This window comes from Ursus arctos, unplaced genomic scaffold, assembly GCF_023065955.2.
Source record: "Ursus arctos isolate Adak ecotype North America unplaced genomic scaffold, UrsArc2.0 scaffold_14, whole genome shotgun sequence".
NCBI lineage: Eukaryota > Metazoa > Chordata > Mammalia > Carnivora > Ursidae > Ursus > Ursus arctos.
In genome coordinates this window covers 7,981,868-8,005,311 of record NW_026622808.1, presented here as the reverse complement: position 1 = coordinate 8,005,311, position 23,444 = coordinate 7,981,868, and the positions used below count along the sequence as shown (strand labels likewise).

The following is a 23,444-nucleotide window of genomic DNA, read 5'->3' as shown; positions in this document are numbered from 1 at the left end:
CGGATTATTAAGAACCGCTCTCTGGCAGCACACCTCCCGACCGACCGAGATGCTGGAAGTCTCGGAGGGGGCCAATGATGCAGGCTTCCGATACCGGCTCTCTCAAGCCACCTAACTTGTGTGGAAATTCAGTTTGCCTGAAAGCTAAGTCCACCTCCCAACGAGATCATGCGAGCCCTGTATACAGCCTCCTCCTGGCTTTCGGAGCCTGGGGGGTGAGGAGAAATCCAGGTGGGCTGCCATGAAGAGGGTGCCCGCTTTCCCCAGATGCAGGAGCATCTCCACAAGTGACCGTGATTTCTCCTCAGGCACAAGGTCACGGAATCGTGGAATCTCGAAGCTAATGGACATCCCCAGCGTCTGGATGAGAATGAGGAATGCCCAGAGGTGAAGGGACTGGACTAAGGTCAGAAGTCGGAGGTGGGGACCTCAGAACTTGGTTCTCCAGAATTCTAGAACCAGTACTCTTCCTGCTCCATCATTGTTGTGTATTCTGGAATACTCCTTAAAAAGGGGGGGCTCCACCATCAAACGGGGATGAAGTCACGTCTTCTCGGATGCCTTAATGCTGTGATGGAACGATGGCATCCTGAATCCAACATTACTTGCCATCTTTCTCCGTCACCTCCACCTGCGGCCGCCACCCTCCCCACCCAGCAGCCAGAGCAACTCTCCATAATCATGTCACAACAGATCATCCGCAGAGACCGAGAGCAGATTGGCGATCGCCGGGCGGTGGGCAGGGGCTGTTTCATGGGTACAAGGAGGTCTCCGTTGGGGGCGATGAAAATGTTGATCGCAGATGTGCTAAATACCAGTGAATTATATGCTTTAAAATGGCTAATTTGATGTTGGGTGAATTTCATCTCAATTAGAAAAAAAAAAAATCACACCCTCCTTCAAATCTCTCCAGTGGATTCCCCTCTTCCGCAGAGTAAAAGCCCGTGTCCACACTGGCCTCCACGTCTCTCCCTCCCTCGATTCCAGACACAGTGGAGGGGCCAAGCACGTGCCCACTTCTTGGCCCGTGCGCACTGACGTTCCCTCCCCCTGGAACATTCATTCCTCAGATATACCCACAGGCTTGTGTCTTCATTTTATCCCGGTCTGTTAAATATTAGTGACCACAGACCCTCTTCACCAAACCCATCGAAAATAGCACCCCCAAGAAGGAAACAGTACCTCACTAGCCCGATATCACAATATATAGTTAGTTTACTGTCTACTTTCCCTGGGAGAACCTTGTTCTGTTCTGTTTTTTTAAGACTTTATTTATTTATTTGAAGAGAGAGAGAGAGAGAGAGTGAGTGAGAGCAGGAGCGAGGGGAGGGGCAGAGGCAGAGGGAGAAGCAGACACCCCGCTGAGCAGGGAGCCGACGTGGGGCTCGATCCCAGGACGCCAGGATCATGACCCGAGCTGAAGGCAGACGCTTCACCGACTGAGACCCCCAGGCGCCCCTCCCCAGGAGAATCGAAGCAGTGAGGGCGGGGCCTTTGTTATCAATATCCATGCAACACAGGCTCAACAAAAACGTGTTGCAAGAACGAATCAATGTCCGTGTGTTCGAGGTTCAACGTTATTTGACCAGGGACTTTTCCCCAGGGCCATGACGACATCCAAGGGTGGGCAGGCTGCCCTCGACAAACGCTCACGTATTAGTCTCCTTCAGCTGCGGTAACAGATGATCACAGTCTCGGTGGCTTCCACCTACACACGCTGTTTTCTCTTTCTCTGACAATTCTGGAAGCCGGAAACCAGAAATCAGAAATCACAGAGTCAAAGGGCTGCGCTCACTCTGCAGGTCCTACGGGAGAATCGTTCCCTGCCTCTTCCAGATCTCCTAGTGGCTACGGCATCCACTGGCTTGAGAGAACGGGAACACATCCTTAACCCGCAAAGTGATGGGCACGTGGGCTCATCACAGCAGCCTGCAAATGCGGGGCCACTTTTTGTTGGCATTCTCTCTTCCCAGGTTTAGAAGACGGTCCGCAACGGTAGCCATGACACCAAGGAGAACATGGCACCTGCTCCACGGGCAGCTAAGCACCAGCCTAACGCAGGGACTCTGAGATCAGCCTCTGGCAGTCCCTCGTCTGCGTCCTTATGGCTCACTCCCCAATCCTGTCCCAGGCCCCAATTCACGGGATAAACTGTATTCGTCCTCCACGACAGAGGCCGCTGATGTCTCAAATGCAACGTGTCCAAAACCAAATTCCATTCCCAAACCACCCCCTCCCATCTATGTAGACACAGGATGGATGGATGGATGGATGGATGGATGGATGGATGGATGGATGAATGGATTCCTAGCCCCCCCAGAAGCCCAAACCCCAAATCAGGCCTCGTCAATGTTTCCATCGACAAAATTCCCCACACTCCTTCACTTCTGAAGTGGCCTTTAAAGACCATGAGTTTCATACACCTTCTTTATTTTAACCCTCGCTTTGAACTTCTTAAAAGCAGTCCCTGTGGATTCGTTTCCAACTCCGTTCCCACCCCCCAGGTGACCGTGAAGGGCCGGCAGTAGAGGAAGTAAAAAGAAGAAGTTAACTATCACATTTGGGAAAAGGGTAAGGAAGGGACTTCCCAAGTCCTGTCCATCCCACCACTAAAATCTCTCCGAACTTTCTGCCCCCGCCGTCCCTCTTCCGTTTGCCGGGACAGCGTCCATCTACCCAAAACCACCTCTGGCAGGCCCTGCATGGCACACAGAATAAAACCCACAAATCCTTCCAGGCTCTTTAACATTCAGGGAGGCCAGTGGTGAACGTGTGTTGACTCTGCCTGCATATCCCCGCCCCAGTTTCCTTCTTCTGGTGCTATCACCCCCTTTTTCCCGTGGGGAGCCACACCTCTCCATTCTCAGGGGTGGGCAACACGTCCCACCCCCAGACCCGGGACGAGGGCCCACGAACCAGCCACTTAGTACACTCCATCCCCTGGCCACAGCCTCTGGCCCTGAAAGGCCACCTGACTCTAGGGGACCCGACCTCCCATCCCTCCGCCAGGCCAGACCAAACATTTTCTAAACCAAAACACAACAGACCGTACTAAAGCAAGTTCCCTGGTTGCGTTCCCGAGCACCCCTGTGGAACCTCTGTGCCTTTGCTTATGCTGGTCCCTGAGCCTGAGCTGTCCTTCCCTCCCGGGCCTCTGGGAAGCCTGTGCCTCCTTTCACAGGGAGGTCCTCCTCGCCCTGTTCTGAGCCCCTGTGACATTCTGCATATTTTTACTGCTTACAGCTGTCCCCCCCATCCCCCACCCCAAGGACTGGAAGCTGATGCGGAGGGCCACCCACTGCCATCTCTACATCTTGCTCAGGAGGGGGTCAATAAATATTTCTAGCACAGAACAGGAGGAAGAGAGCAGAGCAGAGAGGACACTCTCCCATCTCAGGGTGCTCACACACTCGGAAGGGTCTCTGCCGGGTCTCGACCTTCCACAGGCCGCGTTCCCTGGGACACCCAGAACTCGCAGGGCGTGTAAGGTGGGCGAAGCTGGTGCGAAGGTCTCAAGGGGCACAGGTGCAAATGCCAAGCCGTGGCCTCCGCGAGCTCCGTGGGCTCCCTTCCAGGCTGCTCTGTTTTGCAGGTTTTTATAAACCCGCGACCTCGGGACTGTAAAAACTCAACGCGGGCTCCATGCCTTCGGTCGAATCTGCAGGTGGACCCAGCAGGCCCACATCTGGCAACGTCAGGCCTCACTCGGGTCAGGAAGGAAGGCCGGGTAAAGATGTGCATTGGAAGCCACTTCCTTCTGCCTGGGAGACCCAGGGGTGTCCCCCATCTCCTGTATCAGGATGCTCCCAGTGCCCCCCTCTCCTCCCCGGGGAGCTCCTCTGGGGGGCCGGGCAGCCAGAGTTGCTGGAAGGAGAAGGGACCCGGAGGAGAGAGACGCACGGGGACCCCCCCCACCCTCACCCTGGCCAGGAAAGCAGGAGGGGCTTCCATAGCGGACGCAAAAACCACAACGCCCCATCCACCCCAGGCGGGTAGGGTTGCCCTTTGCGCTTGTCCCCTCTTCCACGCTCGCCTGCAGTGAGACCTGCATAGGAGACCAAGAAGGAAAAGGGAGAGAAGAAAGAAGGGGCCTGAGATCCATCTCTTCACCTCCTTGGTGAGAGTTCTAAAGACCCAGAAGGAGGCTACGGAAATTTCTGGTTGAAAGATTCGCTGGGGGCGCCTGGGTAGCACAGTCATTAAGCGTCAGCCTTCGGCTCAGGGCGTGATCCCGGCGTTCTGGGATCGAGCCCCACATCGGGGTCCTCCACTGGGAGCCTGCTTCTTCCTCTCCCATTCCCCCTGTTTGTGTTCCCTCTCTCGCTGGCTGTCTCTCTGTCAAATAAATAAATAAAATCTTAAAAAAAAAAAAAAGATTCGCTGGAATTATGCACGTTTGGCAGAAAGTTGAATCGAGGTCTTCATTGTCCATCTAGCCCAGCCTGCAACCCTGTCTCCTATGAGCACACACGATCGAAATCTCGCCACCGGAGTGATCAAAAGAATGGTCTCCCTCTTCCTGCGTGTTCCTGCCTTACCGTCTCTGCTCAGATGCGGGCGCACACAGGAAAAGCCTGGAACGCCCCACCCCACAGGCCTCTACGCAGCCCTCATGCCCCCTGGTCTCCTCAAAGCCTTGGCCTTCATGCATTGAGGCCTTTCCATTGATGTCCACGATGCTAACCATTTGGATTCCCTCCCTGCCTCGAAGGTGCAGGCAGGTTCCCAAATCCCGCCCAGGCTTACACCAAGGACCCCGTGACTTCCATGTCCCACCGGTGATCATCTGGGGTAGATTTCCCTTCTCTTCCCTGACAAAGCAACTGGCTCTGGCTTTCCTCTGGGCCCCACTCGTTCCTTTGTCAGCCACATGGTGGGCATGGGGTTGACATGACCTCCCCACCATGTCATCCCACGCTCCATTTGAAAGCTGCCCACCCGCTGAATTTCCTTCTTTTTTTTTCTTATTTCTATTCTTTTTAAGAATCACCAAGAGTGTAGAATCCTTCTGAGGGGGCTGCTAAGGTGGAAGATGGAGCCAACAGAGAGGAAAGTAAAGCCAAGAGATGGAATCTTCTGGAGACGCGGCCTTGGCCCCTTCTGTTAGTTATTTCCAGCTGCGTAACAAACTCACCCAAAACTTAAACAGCTTCAAACAACAAACATTTATCATCTTGGTTTCTGGGGCTCAGATCTGGGTCCATCCAGTTGGCCCAAACCCTGAGCCTCACTCGGGGTTTCTCGCGAGGCCACAATCATGGTGCCCACCGCGACTATAGTCACCCCAAGGCTCAACTGGCAGACAGTCCGCTTCCAAGGTTGATCACGTGGCTGTTGGCAGACCTCGGGCCCTTGCTGGCTGTGGAGGCATTAGTTCCTTGCCACACGAAGAGATGCTCTGGTCCCTGGCTTCTATCGCGATTCTTGTCATTGCAATGAGACGATTCATCGTACAAGTTGGGCTCTCAGTTTTTCAACCAGCTTTGCTCTTGACCGGGCTGCATGGATCAAGGGGGCCCCTCAGCTTGAGTGCCTTCGCTGAAACTATCTGAGGGGCCCAGGACCAGTAGGGACTGCCAAAAACATCTGAGAAACTCCCTCCCCAGGCCCAAATGGGTCCCCCAACCCATGAAGCCCATACATAAGGTAGACCAGATGCCCTGAGAGGCATCCCAGGATCCCATGAAGATTCCAGAAGGCGAGCCTGGGGAGCCCATTGCTCCTGCTGGCTGACATGGTCATTCTTCTGTAGGGCTATGGAAGATCAGACAGCTCAAATAGCCTTAGTGTGTTGACTTGGGGTGACTCAAATTGTTTATATGGACAGGAGCCCACACATGCTAGAGGCATCCCTGCCTCCACCCCCCATGGCCACCTGCTCCCACGGTCATCCCCTTGACCTATTTTAGATCAGTGTTGCTCGAGCCGAGATCAACACTAGAATCACCAGGGGAGCTTTTAAAAAACAAGGTGCCCTGGGAATCCACACGATACCACTTAATTCAGAAGCTCAACCAAAATCAAAATGCCCAGATCCTGTCTTGGGGGGTTTGGTTTTGTTTTCTTAAATTCCCCAGATCATTCTAACCTTGAGAGGACCTGCTTTAAATGCATGGCCACGAATCTCAGCCAGGGATTCAACGCTTGCCCCTCTGCCCTAAGCGTAAGTCCCGTGGGCTAATAATCAGGCGTCTCTGGCCACATTAGCCCTGTGGGGTCTTGCTACTCAAAGTGGGCTCCGAGGACAGCAGCAGCCACATGACCTGGGAGCTCATCAGAAACCCGAATCGGCATGGTAACAAATCCCGGGGTGATCCATTCGCACGCTCACGTTTTGAGAAGCAGAGCTCAAGCCATGTAGCAGCTCGGCTCAAGTTACCCCGTGGACTGTTTTCCGTCTTCAGAACGACTCACGTAAGGGTCCTGCCTCACACGTCGCTGAGAACGACGGGCGCGATCTGACAGTAACTGCTCATTAACTCATGGCCCAAATCCCACCCTCCCCACAGCACTGCCCACGTTCACAGCCCTCCCTCCCATCACGGTGGCGGAAAGGCCCTCCTCCTGGCAAAGGCAAACTACCTGCTTCCTACCTCACTTTAAAAAGAGAGAGAGAGAGAGAGAAATCTATCCTTTGACCGCACTCCTCCAAAGCCCGACCCATTCCTCTGCTTCCCGTCACAGCAAATATTTTCACCAGAAGAGTTACAGATGGTCGTGAGCTCTGCTTTCTCAGCTCCTCCTCTCTCCGACCCCCTCCACTGAGCCTGCTCTCCCAATGCCACCCAGGACCGCCATGCTGCTTATCCTGGATTCTTCTCGAGTCTTTGGCCAATCAGCAGCTACCCCATCATTTCCTCCTTCTGGAAACCATGACTTGGCTTGGCTTCCATGGCATTTCACAAATCTCGAGTCGTCTTTCTGGATCTTCCTCCTATGCTCAATCTTAAATGAGGCAGCAAGCTCCAGCCCTTCCCTCTCTTCCCTAAATACTCACTCTCTTTAGCGGCGTGACCCTGTCCCAAAGCATTATATACCCTCCATCCCCTGATGACCTGAAATTCTCATCTCCCGCCCCGACTTTTCCCCATGCCCACCTGGCTACTTGCCGTCTCTACAGGGACCTTCAGGAGAAATCTCTACCAAACCCTCCAAAAGAAGCCAATTCCTCACTTCCGAAGACAAATCAAATCAAAACAAAACCTGCTCTCCATGCCTCCTTTTGGCAAAAGGCAGCACGATCCATCCTGCTCCTTAACCCCAAAATCTAGGAGCGTCAAATTCTCCCATCTTGGGGCACTTGGGTGGCTCAGTCGGTAAAGCGTCTGCCTTCGGCTCAGGTCATTGGGATCGAGCCCCGCATGGGGCTCCCTGCTCAGCGGGGAGTCTGCGTCTCCCTCTCCCCCTGCTCGTTCTCTCTCTCTCCCTCTCTAATAGATAAATAAATAAATAATCTTTAAAATAAAAAAAATTTTTTTTAATTCTCCCATCTCCCCCATCCCCTCCCTGTCCACTCCTGTCGGATCTACCTCCAAAGGCCATCCAAAATTCTCCGTGGCTCTGTCTCCACGGCAGACACCCTGTTCCCAAGGCACCCGCAGCACAGCGCTCCTGGTCTCATTACAAGGACCTCCCTGGTCTCCTGTCCCACCCTTACCCCCTCCAATTCACTCCACAACGTGGCAGCCAGAGTGAACTTACACAACATTAATCACCTCATGTCAACCTTTCAGTAAAACCATCCAAAGGCTTTGCACTGTGTTAGAAAAGAGAAGCGAGAGCACCTGCCTTCTCTCTAGCTCACCTTACCTGATTGACATCGGCCACACAGACCTTTAGCTCTGGGTTGTTCAACGCAGAGAACACCAGCCTCACGTGGCTACTGAAAGCTAAGTTTAAACCGGCTAAAACTAAAATAAAATGTCCAATTCCATTTCCTTCTCTGCAGAAAGCTCTGCGGACCGTGCTGACTTAGCAGCTCCTCGGATGGGGTGGGTTTGGCCCTTCCTTGTGGCCGTGACCCTGGCCCTCCCCCCGTCTTCCCCCCCAGCTCTTCGCATGGCGGGTATAGACATCGGCTGAAATGTCACCTCCTCAGAGAGGCCCTCCGTGAACACTCCGTCTAAAGAAGCCAGGAGGGACTGATTCCCGATCACGGGAACCGACTGAACTCTCCACAGCCAGTCCCACTGGTGTTGTGTCTCTTGCCGATTCGTGTTTGTCTGCTTACCATCTAACTCCCACCAGGCCACCTCGCCCCAAAGGAGACGTATGACACCAAGGCCCTCATGGGGCCTGCTCTCCATCCTGTGACAGCCCTCGCCCTGTGCCCACGGAGTAGAGCGCCCGACACGCTCTGCTCACTTATTATAAATGGGTTGTCAGACTGACGTCATATTCACATATCCTCTTAAACCTCTCGCGATCATCCCGTCTCTCTCTCCCGCCACCACCCAGGCCAGGCCTTTGTCTACTCCGCCCCTGACGGCGTCACAGACAGAGACCTGCCTCTGCCCTCCCGGCAACCCCGCGATCGCCAGCAGGCTCAACTTGTGAGAATTCCCCTTGTCCAATCAATTCCCCGTCCCTGCCCCTTCTGGCCCCAAATGGCCTCCATGTCCCCAAACGTGGCCTTCTTGTTCCTACCATTGCACCGCTCCTAAGGCCCTTCCCTCCACTCGGAGCACCATCTCTGCTTCTGGAAGCCACACTTTCTCTTGCCTCTCAGGTGAGACACAGGCAACAGCTCCTCATTCAGTCAGCAGCCCCTCCTCTGGTCTCCTTGCTCTGGTCTTGAGCCTTGCTCAGGCTGCTTACAGAAGACAAGAGAGGTTCCACCTCCCCCCGGCATGCACACAGCTAATCCCTGGAATTACTCCTAAGAGCGATGCTTTCCAGACCTCGCTGAGGATCGGAGTGGGACAGGGTTTGGGCCTCTGTCCTTTTCCCACGTGTCCTAGGTGACTCGGGGACCCACCAAATTTGAGACCCACTGCTTTTCAGCACCTCAGACCTACAACACGGCTGCTTAAACCCTGCCCTTTCACCCCAGTTCAGAACATCTGAGATGTGAGCGACTCAGGGAATACCCCTCCTCTCACACAAACTGCTCTTTTGAGTCTTGAAAGCGAGTACCTGTGACAGACCGAAGATGATCCCCCAAACACAGGTGCAGCCGGATACTTACTGGGAGACCAAAGGGACTTGGTGGGTGTGATGAAGTCAAGGATTCGGAGGAGGGGAGGTCATGCTGGGTTGTCTGGGTGGGCCCCAAAACACAAACACAAGGATCTTTCTAAGAGGGAGACAGGAAGAGCAAAGAGGGAAGACGCCATGGGAGGTCAGAGTCAAGGAGAAAAGGCAGTATGATGTGAGCCAAGGAAAGAGCCTCTAGAACACGGCAAAGCAAAGACACGGACACCACCTGCCCCCAGAGCCTCCAGAAGGAACCAGCCTGACACCTTAATTTTAGCTTTAAAAGACTCATTTCCAGGGGCGCCCAGGGGGTACAGTCGGTTAAGCGTCCGACTCTTGGTTTCGGCACAGGTCACGATCTCAGCATCGTGAGATCGAGCCCCTTGTCGGGCTAGCACGGAGTCTGCTTGAGATTCTCTCTCTCTCTCCTTCTCCGTTCCTCCCCGTCCCTCTCTATCAAATAAATAAATCTTAAAAAAAAAAAAAAAAGGCTCATTTCAGGCTTTGGGCCTTCAGAACTATGAGAAAGTGTGCAGTTTTCAGCTACTCAATCCTTGGCAATTCAAAACAGCAGCTATAGGAAACAAACACACCCGTCCTCGTGAACACCACAAGGTCAAGTTCCAAGTGTCCAAGGCCCACGATTTTTCTAAACGCATGCATGTGTGTTTAACTTGTGGATTGGAAAGCAGCACGAGATGCTCCATTTGGACAGGACTGGCCTGCTCTGCTCACGTCTGTGTCCACAGCGCTGAGTGCCCGCTGATTATCCGTGGATATCCACGTTCTTCAAGGAAGGCCAGTATTCCAGGTGGGAATGTGGGACCCTCCCTAAGCCCACCTATTTTGCCTTTAGGCAATACAGACCAAACACGCTCTGCTTCTGAGACGTCCCTTCTCGTCCGGAAAAGTACGCAGCACAGGGGCGAGCTGTCCATAGAACTATTGCAATAGAATTAATTAAAAGTAAAACTGAAGACCCAGGTCCTCAGTCACCCTCGCCTCATCTCAAGTGCCACGTGTTAGTGGCCACCGTCCTTTGTGGCACAAACACAGAGCATTTCCGTCATTCTAGAAAGTTCTACTGGACTGTGCTGGCTTGGACTATCTCTCCGAGCATGCCTGGCTCCAGCTCCACCTCCAGGCCCCTGCCTAGAGAAACTCAGAGGGAGAAAACTGCAGCCAGCGCACCCCATTCTACCCTGGAATTCCCTCTTGAGCATGTGTCTTAAGACGTACCACCAGACGTGGTGTCTACAGATTTCTGGCCCAGCCAGGCCTGCCTGCCCAGTGCAAAGACTCTATCTTTGGAAAGTCAGAAGCAGAAGTAGCAGGGTGAGGCAACTGCCTCGTGCAGGGGGGAGGTGGGGGGAGGTGGAGATCAGAGAGGAAGAAGCAGGGGAAGACAAGGGGAGCAGCTCAGAAACGGATTCTCGTGATGCTATCAAGAGCAGAAAATTCAGATGTGGAAGGCAGGCCTCCCTCGAGACCCGTGTAAAGCAAGCCGTCAGCCTGCAGAGGCGCTAGACCACCACTCAGAAGGCTCTGCGGGGCAGAGGGTCCGCTCCCTGTGGGGCCCCTTGGGGGGCTAGAGAACCCCACGCACTCACATGCCCCCCAGAGCGGCAGTGTGGGGACAGACGGGGAGAGGAAATCGACCGAAAGCAAAGACACAGAATTCCTCCGCACAGAAATCTTTAAAATTTGAAAACACCTGGGCTGGCAAGGCTGTGGGACGTGGGTACTCCTAGACATTGCTGGTAGGGGGGTAAGCCAGGGCTGCCCCCTTGGAGGCAATCCGGCACTTTCCATCAAAATTACAGACACTGGGGTGCCTCTGTGGCTCAGTCAGTGAAGCGTCCGACTCTTGATTTCGGCTCAGGTCATGATCTCAGGGTCGTGGGATCGAGCCCCACATCAGACTCCAAACTCTGCAGGGAGTCTGCTTAGGATTCTCTCTCTCCCTTCTCCCTCTGCCCCTCCCCCTGCTCTCGCTCTCTCTCTCTAATAAATAAATCTTACCAAAAAATTATAGATGCTTATCCTCTTTGCTCCAGCCTTTCAACCTCAGGAATTCATCCTTCAGAGATACTCACCCATGCACAGCACAACGGACACACATCTACAGCCAGTAAAGGTAACAGGAAAAGACTAGAAAGCAATGCATATTCCCCTCAGTGAAACCAGTTCGGGAAGGCATGAGAGAATGAGGATCCTTTCTATTGACTAAACTCCAAGAGAAAGAGATTTCGGTTTTAAAACCCACAGCAGCAGCAGCAAGGCGCAGAGCAAGGGGGGGCTGGCACCTGCGCGAGGGAAACGGGACGGTGTTTGTAGACACCTGCACAGTTTCTGGAAGGACCTGCGGGAAACTGGTAACGTGTTTGCGTCTGGGGAAGAGAAACGACAGGGAGAGGTCAGCTGTGGGAAGGAGGCCAGGTTTTGACTTTAGATTCTTCAGGACCTTTCAAAGAGCAGACCCGATCTATATTCGAGAAGCCTCAGATTAACAGAGGAAGATAGGCTTCTGGAGTGTAGATGCCACAGAAAGTTTAAAACGCGCCCCAGACACACCCTCCCCTGCACTGATGCTACAATCTCAGTGGGCAGACAGCACCTGCCAGGGGAGTGGGCCCAAGGTGCCACACGGTCACCTGCATTCCCTCTCTCCCTGTCGTGGGCACCCCCTCCCCCAGGGGCCAGGGCCTCCGAGGACGATTGCCTCAACTACGGGCCCTGGGCAGATCTGCGCTCCAGCCTTGGAAATGACCAAGGGTGTCCTCCCCCCGTCTCCATCAGCCACCGCTCCACGCTCCCCGGCCAGCCCCCTCGGTCCATGCAAGAAAATAAAAGGAGTCCTGCGGCTGCTGTCTAATCATCGCTATGCACCCAGACACCAGCCTGCATCGGGTCTGAGTCCAATGAGCCACCCCCACAACAACGCCATAGCAACAAAGGTAATATTATTGTTCTACAAAGAAAAAGAAGAAACCACACACACACACACACAGTGTTGGGCGATGGCTTTTAAAACCACAAAGATAACGTTTTTCCACACCCTGAGACTCGGGCCTCTCCCTTCCAAACGCTGTGGCTTCTTTAGTGTGAAGCCACCAGGCTCGGAGCGATCATGTCTCTACACGACCCCAGATGTGTGCCCTTCGCGGGAACCACAGGCGCGAGAACGCGGACCAGGCAAGGCTGGAGCGGAGGCTGCACTCCTCCCTCTGCCTCCCCCTTGGAGGCAGGGAGGCTGGCGGAGGTGGGGGGAGCCCTGGCCGGCTGGACGCAGGACGCTCCACGCTGCCCACCCCCTGTCCCTCCGTCTGGCCGGCTGCCTGTCCTCTCCGGTGCCAGACCCAAGCTGGGCACTGGGGTTTCGGTGGTTGCACGAACGAGCCACGCACTCCTCTTCAGACCTAAATGTGGAAAGCATTAGCCCAAATGCAAAGCCATAAATCAGGAGGGGAGCTCGTGGCATGGAGGAAAACAGCCCTTCTCAGAAAGCAGGAGCTTGCCACTGTTGCACAAGAGCGGAGTGAGTCACCAGCCGGCAGGGGGAGGACCGGGGAAGGAGGAGGCAGGAGGGAGGGGAGCCCCCCGTGGGACGGGGCGGGTGTCCAGGGCGGGCGGGGGTGCGGGGGGAGCGGTGCAAAAACACAGCTGTGGGTTTCTAGCTTCGCACACTTCATCAGCAGTCTGGGGGGAGGGGGGCAAAATATCACCTTCCTCCCCAACGCAGGAAGTGTTTCAAAAACGTGTCTTCCCCAGAGAAGACAGCGGGAAGGAGTCTTCCCGAGCAGCCAACTGGTCCCCCGCTACGGCCTGCAGCTGCTTCCTGGGGAAGCAACCCTCGCCCCAGAGCGCGCGTCCCCCCGTCCTTCGGGGCTCCTCCCAACCGTGCACTATACCCTTTGGGGGCCCCCCAGCCTGAAGCGCCCATCGTAGGCACGCAGTCCTTGCCCCACCTGCTTACCCCTCCTAACTGTTGTTTCGTATCTTTTCTTCCTTTCCTTCTTCCAAACACACCAGCCTCCAAGCAAGCTGCTGTTGACCAGCCAAACCCCTCAGCTTCCCCCCTCCCTGGACCCTGGTCCTGGGTCGTTGGTCCCTGGGGGGGAACCTCCTAACTTCTCTTAAGACCTTGCCTCACGCCCCAACTCTGCAGGTCCCGCATGCCGGCTGTGAGCAAGGCACCGGTTGTCCTGGGGGGCGGCAGTGGAGACAGGAGCCCCCAGACAGGCGACTAAGCAGAGGCAAGGAAGCAGCAGGATGTCTGAGCCCAGGAGGCTCTGGAAATGAGCCCAGCTGGACCTCGGGCTTGAGCAGAACCAAGCATCTCCATCTTGCTCTGGTGAGAGGAGAGGAGAGGGCTAGGGACCCGTGGAGCCCTCAGACTCTGACGACGCTCCCCAGACACGGGGCACCTGGGTAGCCCCGTCGGTGAAGCGTCTGCGTTCGGCTCAGGGTCCTGGGATCGAGTCCCGCCTCGGGCTCCCTGCTCCGCGGGGAGTCTGCTTCTCCCTCTCCCTCTCCCCCTCCCCACCCCTACTCATGCTCTCTCTGTCTCTTAAATTAAAAAAAGAAACACACAGATAAAACCAATGCCTTGCCGTGCCTGACTACCTCGTGGTCTCCCACAGACAGCAGGGCAAACGGCCGGGCCACCTGTAGCCACTGCGTGTTCAGCAAGAAAAACCAACAGAAAGCCCTGACTGGGGAGAAGCCTCGTGAGAAGGGACCCCGGGAATGGCCTTATTAGAGGACAGGGTAGAAAAAGAGGGCATTCCAGGCCAGGGAACGCTCATCCACTCATCCACCCGACAAAGAACTTTCTGATGGACGCACTGGTCCCAGAACAAAGATCCACGTCAGAGTGGGACCCGCGTCCTCATGAGGGCAGACGCCCAGGCCACGAGAAGCGTCGCACACGGGCAGGAGGCCCGGTTCTGCCGGAAGGCGGGAAGTGATGGAAAAAAGCAAGGAGAACAGGAAACACAAGTGGGCACGGCAGAGTGAGAAGATGCTGAGAGCAACTGGTGGGTTCCTTTCCTGGAGGGGACTACGGTCCCAAATTACCCCAAACCAAGGGGCTCAAACCAGCACAGATCTATGGTCTGAGGGTTCTGGAGGTCAGAAGCCCGAAGGGGTCCCGCAGGTCTGAAGCCAAGATATTAGCAGGGCTGGCCCCTTCCAGAGGCCCCGGGAGAGAACGGCTCCCTCGCCTTTGCCTGGCTGAGCTTCCAGATGCTACCGCGTCGTCCTGGCGGGTGGCCCCTTCCTAGCATTGCTCAGCTCCCACTTCTGATGTCACATCTACTCCTGACCCAGCTGTCCAGCCTGCCTCTTATATAAAGGACCCCTGACATCACGCTGCCCCCCCCCAGATAGCCCAGGACCCCCTCCTCATCCCGACAGCCTTAACTTCACCGCACCTGCAAAACCAGACTACCCGACCTGGGCTCCGGGCCGGACATCTCTGGGGGACCCACGTGGGCTGCAAAGGCCCTCGCAAGAAAGCATGCCTGGAACGTTTGCAGGGACACCGTGGAGTCTGGTTGGCAGGGGAGGGAGGAGTGAGATGGGGGCAGGAGACAGACACAGAGGTCACGTGGTGTCCTGCCAGCCATCGTGAGGGCTTGCTCAGCTCTACTCCCACCGCATCGTAGGGACCCGCCGCCATGTCCCGAGGAGACGTGGGACACAATCCAACTTGTTAGTTAAGAACAGACGGGACCCTGGCCGAGCAGCCAGGCAGTAACCACAAGACTCCAGAGGCCCAAGGACAGAGGCTTCGGCTCACCAAGAGGATGGCAGTGGGGGTGGCCAGAGTGGCTGCGTTTTCTAAAAATCTATTTGGAAGGAGGAGCCTACACGCTTACCTGGCAAACTGAACGTGGGAAGAGGGTGGGGGCTGTGACCCAAGCAGCTAGAAGGACACACCTGCCTTTTTACTGGAAGGCTGCAGGGGGCCTGGACCTGGAGGAAGGAGCAGGTGTGATGTCTGGAGACACAGCGGCCGCGGCGGAGTCAGGAGGCCGAGAGCAAACCCCTGAGCAGAGCCTGGAAGCAGGCTTGCTGCCCTCAGGGTTGCAGGTTCCCGCCAGGGGACGCTGTTGGAGATCTGGGCTGGGATTCTGGGTCTGGACATGACCCCGAGAGGAATGGGAAGCACCCAGGGTGTGGGGGCCGCCGAGACTACCCTGGATTAAGCTGGTAAGCCGGGCACTAGCTGCAAGGCCAGATGACAGAGGCTGAGTAAACAGGGATCTCGCCTTCGCCCTCAATTGCTCAACCAGGCATTTTCCACTTCCCACGGCCCACAGGGCGGGAACGGAGTAGCAGGGCAGGGAGGGGGCGGGCGGGATTCAGGAATGCGGTCCTAACAGGCTCCAAAATCCTGAGCTGCAAACAGTTCCCAGCTCTGCTCACTCTCTACCTGGTCAGCCCTTGAGGCTCTGACCGTCCACAGGGGGATTCAGGAAGGATGTCGCATCCCGGAGCTGGCGGCGTGGTCCTCCTCCAGGAACCCGCACAGCACGAGGATGGAGCAGGGCCGAGGGCAGGTGGCCAGACTGTGCGGGCACCTCCCAGGGCACGCGGGTCTATCCCTCCCACTGGACACTAGCAAGTGCTTTCCGGGGCCTTTCCACCCATTCATTCATCTGACAAATGCATAGCGAGCATTTGAGTGCCCGGAGGGAGGACTGCCCGGAGCTGTTCCTGGACACTTGGGCACATCGGTGAACAAAACAGAGGGGAAAAACCTAGTGTTCTCCCAGCATGGGCATGGGGGGCGGGGCAGAGAATCAAAACAGAGATAAGTAAACTATAAGAATATGAGAAGGTGACAAGGAGACAGACAGAACAAAGTAAGGGGAGCCAGGAGTTTGGGGTGGACTGAAGGGTGGGTGAAAATTTTCAACAGTGCGAGATGTCCGCAGTGGAAGATCTTTCTAGCTCTTCTGCCCCCCTTCCTTCCTTCTGCCATTCACGAGTTCACCCAGCAGTTCCTGGAGCTCACCACAAGCCTGCCCCCAGGCACGCTGCTCCCACAAAGCACACATTTTATTCAGGGGGTAGACGTTAAGACAACTCATTCGAGGGGGCGCCTGGGTAGCACAGTCGTTAAAGCGTCTGCCTTCGGCTCAGGGCGTGATCCTGGCGTTCCGGGATCGAGTCCCACATCAGGCTCCTCCGCTATGAGCCTGCTTCTTCCTCTCCCACTCCCCCTGCTTGTGTTCCCTCTCTAGCTGGCTGTCTCTCTGTCACATAAATAAATAAAATCTTTAAAAAAAAAAAAAAAGACAACTCATTCGAGAAGGGTGCAAAGGAGCAGACACTCGTCTTGTGGGATTCCTGCGAGCGTGCCCAGCATCACGGAACATGAAGCCTGCGGGGTGGAGGACGGCACCGGGGGACCCTCCCGAGAGGGTCTGGTACTTGGTCAAGGTCCCTGGTCGGCTTCCTTCCTCCCACTGCCCGCCCCTTCCACCATCATCGCCATCACCACCACGACCACTATGACCCGGGTTCACTGAAACTGTGCTCTTCTCAGCACCAGAAACCACAACTCTGGAAGCCACCCACGGACTGTCCTTATAGCCGGTCCAGCTGCCGGCCCAAAGCACCCACTGGTTTCAGGGCCTTCTCAGCTAACTGGTCCGCTCCACGTTTCACTCGCGACATCTCCAGGGGCAATGCCCACCCCAGGACTGAGGGGGCCCTACAGGCTCCCATCTCCTCTGATCTGAGCATCTCTGCTAGGCGGGGTGACTGCTCTCACCGGGCTGTGCTCACTCCAGGGCCCATGGCAGCCTGATGGCAAAGGATGGGCAGGAGAGGGGGTCACACCCAGGGTCCTCACGCCTCTGACCCCAACACGGAACTCTTACCAGCACCGCTAACCCCCGGGGAAATGCAAGGGAGCGGAGCACCCAGGCTTTTCCTGTTTGGAGGAAAGTCAAGGCTGACTTTGGGTACACTTCCCTGACAGCGTCTTGGCCTGTGGACCCTCCCGTCTCCTCCCACCACGCATCCAGCTGTAAGCCAGCTGGCCTGGGGCTGGCCCCAGGCTCTAGTGGAAGAGACAGCCACCAGGAGCTGGTCCAGCCGCCGTCCGCCTCCCTCCGCCTTGCCCTAAACTCTTCCGGTCGCCTCTCCCCCCCACCCCCCTGCAGAGTTGCGAGGACTTGAAAAGCTGGAACATCACAGCTTTTCCTTCCTGTCCCACGACTGAGTCTCCCCCAAATGGTTCAGCTAGACCAGGACTCGATCCCCAGATGGCCAGCAGAAGATCCCAAAAGCACATGGATCCGAGTCAGCAGCTGGGGGCCGGGGAAGGAGGTGTGAAGAAAAGGCATCCCCGGGTACCTCCTCTCCCCACCCCACCTCACCGCCCCTCCCATCCCTCCTCACCATTTGCTCCCCTTCACAGCTGCTCCATGAAAGCAAGGGCCTGCTGGGACCCCAAACTGGGGACACCTAGCTGCTCAACTGGGTGTGCAGGTATGTTGGGGGGGTAAGTGGAGGCGATGAGGGGTCCCCACTCCCCTCTCCGGGACAGGGATGCAGAAAAGGAGTACAGAGCAACCAGCGGCTTCAATCGCAGGCTCCGGCTAGAGATGGTTCGGGTACAAATCCTAGAACTTCCCCATCTGTAAAATGGGCCTGGTCACACCTTGTGTGTCTTGTGATTATTAACTGAGGTAACGAATGCAGGCACACTGCTTAGCACGGTGCCTACAAGACAGTGCACGCTATATAAATGCTGTCTATTATTACTACATATTTCTGCATCGGCAGATCCCTCTGGAAACGTTCTACCCACCCGAGAGGCCACGGGTACCTAGATCCTGGAGATCTAATCGGGTGCTCCCAAGACTGCTCTCGGTCATCGGCCTCTGCCCTATGCTCCTCCCGCCCGTTCCTTCCAACCAAGTCTCGGCAGCCACTGAGACTGGGTCTCACGGGGAGGACCGGGGAGGTGGGGGACCCTTGACACAAGGCGGGGGGCGGGAGGTGTGATCGGAATCCCCCAAGAGGAGGCGTTCTCTCGCCTGCAAACAAAGGTGGCACCGCTCTCCCCGCCCACCCAGGGGACCGTGCCGCGGAAACCCCGAAAGCCTCAGAAACGGTCCAGCCGCGTGTCTGTGCATCCTGCCCTGCCCCGGGAGACTTCCCTTCTAGCACTTTCTTCCTGCAAGAGCGGCTGGTGCCCAAGCCAGCGACTTTCAGGAACCCTCACAGGTTGAGACAGAGACTCAGATACTGAAGCCCTTCCCCCAAACACTTGCATGCCTGCGTGCGGCCCTATTCAAATACTCGTTAACGCGCTTTTTAGATCAGGCCAGGCGCCCCCCACCAGAAGGGACAGCCTCGCCGCACTGGCCTCACGGCCGCCTGCACACTTACTGGAAAGCCCCCGGCTCAAGGCGGAAAACCCTGGCTTCCCGTCACACCTCCGTGGCACCGACCAGCCACTGCCGGACACACGGCTCAGTGTTTTCACCCAGAAACCCAAAACGCGACCTCATCCAGTTGTAGAATCAACTGGAATGTGTGAAAACGCGCAAGTTGTAAGTTTTTTGAGTTTTTGTGGTTTTTTTTAGGTTGAATGGGAGTCTCCGTGTTCAAACAGATAGTTTCAGCTCTCTTGATCTGAACGCCTGTCGGTGGACTGTGTGCCCAGCAGGACACAGTCGTGGCCCTGGGCACTCAGCTGAGTCACCTGACCCACCGGGGAGAGCGCTGAAACCTGTTTGCAAACAGCTCACTTATTAGACCAGTGGTCCTGGGGCAGCTGTGTGCATCAGAACCCCCCTGGGGAGGGTGTCAAACACAATTTCCGGGCCCTGTGGCCAGGTTCTGCCAGAGCAGGCCCGGGGTGGGGCCTGGGAATGTGCATCTCCACTGTTCCTGCAGCTGGTCCGGGGACCAACTTTGAGAAGCCCTGCCCCCCGCATCTGAAGGCTGGAAACAACACTAAGGATCCCCCCAACCCGGTCACAGGAGAACCCAGGAACACTCCGGGCCCCACGCCGGGTTAAGAGCCCCTGGTCCAGTCCCGCCGCTGCAGTGACACGAGGCTGTTCCCTCTGCCACCTCGGACACAGGCGGGGCTGAGGACGGAAGCCCCAGCACCCCATCCGTCACACACCATCAGTGGCCCCTGCTTGTTCGTGTCTCCTGCACCTTAGGCTTGCAGAAGGAGGCCATGGAGTCGCCAGGATGCCGCCTTTAACACCCAGCCCACTCTCCTCCCCACGCTCCCAGCCAGGGCTCTCTGCCTCCCTTCCAGGAATAAACAGCAGTGGCTACTCAGAGAGGTATGGAGGCCGGGAGGGTGGAGACCGGGACCCCAGGGAAGGGAAGGCGCACAGCAGAGCCCCGGGGCAGCTGACCGCAGGCCAAACCCCTCCATCCTGAGCAGAGCCTGGAGACACTGGTCTCCGGGGGGGCCGGGCGGGCACGCATGCACACTGCACCCAGTGTCCCAGCCGCACAATGCACAAGGGGCTGGCGGGGCAGGCCGCCAGGGCCCACTCATGCCAGTACCATCTGGGAGCCCTTGCCAGGCCTCGCAGGGCCGGCAGAAGAAGCCGGACTCTGTCCCGCGGCACAGTTGGGCTCTATTCTTATCTCAAGGGGGAATGCGTGACTCTCCTTGCCGTGAATGGGGGCCCCTGGCGAGGCGGAGGAGGAAACAGAGCCGTCCCTGTGCCCAAGAGGGCTCCCCACACGGCTCCCGGCTCCGACCAGCCCCTCGTGGCGGGGCCTTGCACAGCTTCCAACAGGGAGAGGCCAGGCGGGCAGCAGACGAGAACTGGACCGCCCCATGCACACTGGCCCTCTCTCGCACCGCGGGCTGCACCCCCGCTCCCAGGGGAGACCCACAGGACAGGGTCCTCGAGGAAATGCAGCTTGCATGACACGGCTCCTTATCGGTCCCGAAGGAAGGAGCCCAGATATGCTCTGCACCCCACACACGGGCACGGGGCCTGGCGGGAGACATAGCCCCCCATCACCACCTGCCCACCCCAGTACCACCTGCACTGGGAATACCTCCCCACAAGGGGCGCACAGGACCCCGATATTCATCCACCCAACACTTCCAGATGTCCAAGGGCAGAGGAAGGACCCGTATGAGAGCCTGGATTGCCACGATGGTACCCAAAGAGCCAAAGTCACGCATCTCTTGAGTCTGCAATATGACAGCCGTCTGTGGTGGGTTCAGTGACAAGTGGGGGTGGCAGGACATTCTGGGGGCGTCAGAGGGACGGAAGAGAAGCTACGGAAGCCAGAGTCGCTGGGGGAGGTCTTAAAATAAATATTGACTCGTCACCCGCGACGTGCCAAGGATGTGGAGCAAGTATGATTATTCCCATGGTAAAGATTAGAAAACAGAAGCACCGAGAAGACAAGAGCTTTTCCGCAGGTTGCTGAATAACAGAGCCAAGGTTGGCACATGGACCTTTGAGCCAGCACACTCTTTCCATGACAGCGGCCCCCTGCTCGTTGCTCACGGACTGTGGACGGACAGGCAGGAGCGAGGCACTGGAATGAACATGACCCATAAGGGCGCCGGTAGCATTTGTCACTACGAGTTCTGTTTTTATGTTTTTCTCTCTTAAAACAAAGAAGAAAAAAGGGGGGGTGAGAGGGGGAAAAAAAGCTCTCTGCAGGACCACCAATCCCAGCCTTGGCCAATGAGTGGAGCATTAGTCATTCCAAGGGCTGTGAATTGGTACAACCTTTCCGAAGAGCAAACCAATCACAGTGTGAGGAGATGTCATCACGAGGACGGTCAGCGCCAGGGATTTCAACAGCCAAAAACAAAAAAAAAGGAAGCAACCTCAGTGTCCATCACTAGGGGATTATAAATAATAAATAGTTCACCCAAACCATGAACTAATAGCAGACACCAAAAAGAATGCTTTAGACACGCATACTAACAAAGAAAGATATTCAATAAATGTTAAGCATCAAGAAAGAAATCAGGTCGTACGACTCTGCGTGTAATATGACTAAAAACAGGGAGAGGAGACGGTACGATGAAACGAGGAGGGAATGGTACGAGGGCAATGGGGCGGCGTCCGGGTGGTGCTGGGAAGGAGGCCAGAGTGCGAGGGGTCAGGGGGTGGTGGAGGGTGGGAGCCACTGGAGAAGTCAGGCTAAGTCCTGTTAAGTCCGCCTCTGGATCAGCCTTAAAGGACGATGAAAACATCCGGAAAATATTTAGCTAGTAAATCTCTGAGAAGCCCCTCCGCCCTGCTTTACTTATGACCACTTCCTGGCCCCTGCCCCCAACCCTCACACACACACACACACACACACACACACACACACACACACACACGACCCTCCACCAGACTCCCCATCATGCATCCAAGGGGGGCTCCCCGGGTCTGGCCGAGGGTGCTGCCAGTCTGTGGTCCTGGCTCACCCTCCCAGGGTGCCCCTCAAATCTGCAGGGGACCCACCGTAGGGGCTGAGCCTGGAGACCCCATGTCACCGGCGACCGAGCCGGTGGCTCAGGAAGGACACGGGTTAAGTGCGTCTTTCTTGCTAAGGGGGGTTGCTTCTGAGACCGGGAAAAGCGCCGGCTGCGACTCCTTCTGGGGAAATCCGCAGACCTCTCGGAGAAACCGGGAACGATGAATGGGCGTGAAGAAGCAGGACAGAATTCACGTGCACACTCACACATGCATGCCCTCGGGATCTCCTCCTGCTCCCGAAAAGTCCCCAGAATTCGGAGAAGCCACTCACTGGTCAAGCGACAGCTCTGTTTTTCAAGGATTGGGAACCAATCCCAGGGTGGAACTGTGGGAAGAAAAAATGCTCCCGAATGGAGCAGACGCCAATGCTCATCCCAGGGACAGCAGGACGGACAGAGCCAGCCAGTGCTGGGGTCAAATCCCAGCTCAGCCCCTTACTAAGCTGAATGGTCTTCCTTGACCTCATGGGGGTCTCCGTTTGCTTGACTGGAGGGTACTGGTAAGGTTGACCGGACACTGCTCCAGAGCCTGGGAGTCTAGAAACCAGAGTGTGAGTGCAGGCTGCTTATTGGACTGGCAACCTGGTGAGTCACCACCTGTCCCTAGCACCCCATTTCTTATGCAGAGAGAAGTGTTACAAAGAGGCTGTTGGTAGGTTTTGGCCAACTCACTGTCTTGTCTGCTGTTGTTTTCCATCTGAATCAATACTGACATTCTAAGATGGGGAGATTTGGGATTTCCAGCTGGGCCTGCGCTCCCTACGATTGGCTGACGCTGCCTGTTTCCAGTGGCATGTAATCCTGGGATCTCAGTGGCCTACGTGGCCCCTGACATCTGAACCCATCACCACATTGATGAAAGGCTCCAGCTTCCATCAGGGGGACTCCTGGGTTCCAGAGGTCACCGCATGGCCCTCCCCCTGTTGCACAGTCTGTAGTGTGAAGACAGGCCAGCTGGGGGTGGCCAGCCAGGGGCTGGAGCTTTCGCTAGCTGACTCCAGGCTCTGGAAGAAACCTGGGTCTGCAATACTGCAGGGAATGCTCTCTTTTCCTGGGTTCCAGAACCCTCACCACCACCAGCCCCACTCAGCTCCCCTGAAAGCATTTCAACCGTGCACTCACAGAGGGAACGACTCAGGGCTGGAGGCTACAACTGGGGAACTTGATTTTGAAAAACACTCACCTGAACCAGGGCAGAGAATTCCCCCAAGTCCTGATTGGATTCCCGTCCAAGAGGAGGGCCGCCGTCTCCACCGCCCTGAGCCCCCAAGACTGGGCAGGTTCCAACCGGGGCTGAGGGGAACCCAGGGCAGAAAGCTCCGAGTAAATCCTGGAACCCCCAAGCCTGTCCCGGAAAATGCTGATTCAACACGAGAACCACACCAAGATCTGAGCCAGCTCCTGGACCACCTCGGGGAGCGACAGAACACAAGCAAACACTGAGTTAGGGATCTAAACATCTGGGACTTAGCTAATCCTTTGCTCTTGGGGGTTCAGCTGGGGTGGAATCCCGGGAGCAGCAGTGCGGGTGTGGGGGGGCGCGTCCAGTGTCCCCGGGAGCCGGGCCAGGCCTGGGGACCCCAGCACATGACCTTGCCCAGGGCCGGGGCCCTGAGTCACACAGGAGGCCGTGCTTGCATCCTCCCGGCCCACACCCACAGTTCTGGGGCGGTGGAGCCGCCCAACCCCCCACGCATGGGAGGCAGAGGCCTCGGCAATCCAGGATTCCGTTCTGCGGCGGAGGCTTCTAGAA

General features: G+C 56.4%; 1 protein-coding gene across 2 annotated transcripts in view; it reads right to left on the bottom strand.

Annotated features, from left to right (window-relative positions):
- GAS7 (growth arrest specific 7) overlaps positions 1-23,444 on the bottom strand; it is a 202,859-nt gene that overhangs the window by 133,275 nt on the left and 46,140 nt on the right. Inside the window, exon 1 of one of the 2 annotated variants that reach the window (XM_057311319.1) lies at positions 22,875-23,096. The exons of the other annotated variant lie outside the window; for it this stretch is intronic. The gene's annotated coding sequence lies outside the window, so the exon portion shown is untranslated. Of the gene's footprint in view, positions 1-22,874; positions 23,097-23,444 lie in introns of those variants that run through there. 2 annotated transcript variants of the gene reach the window in all.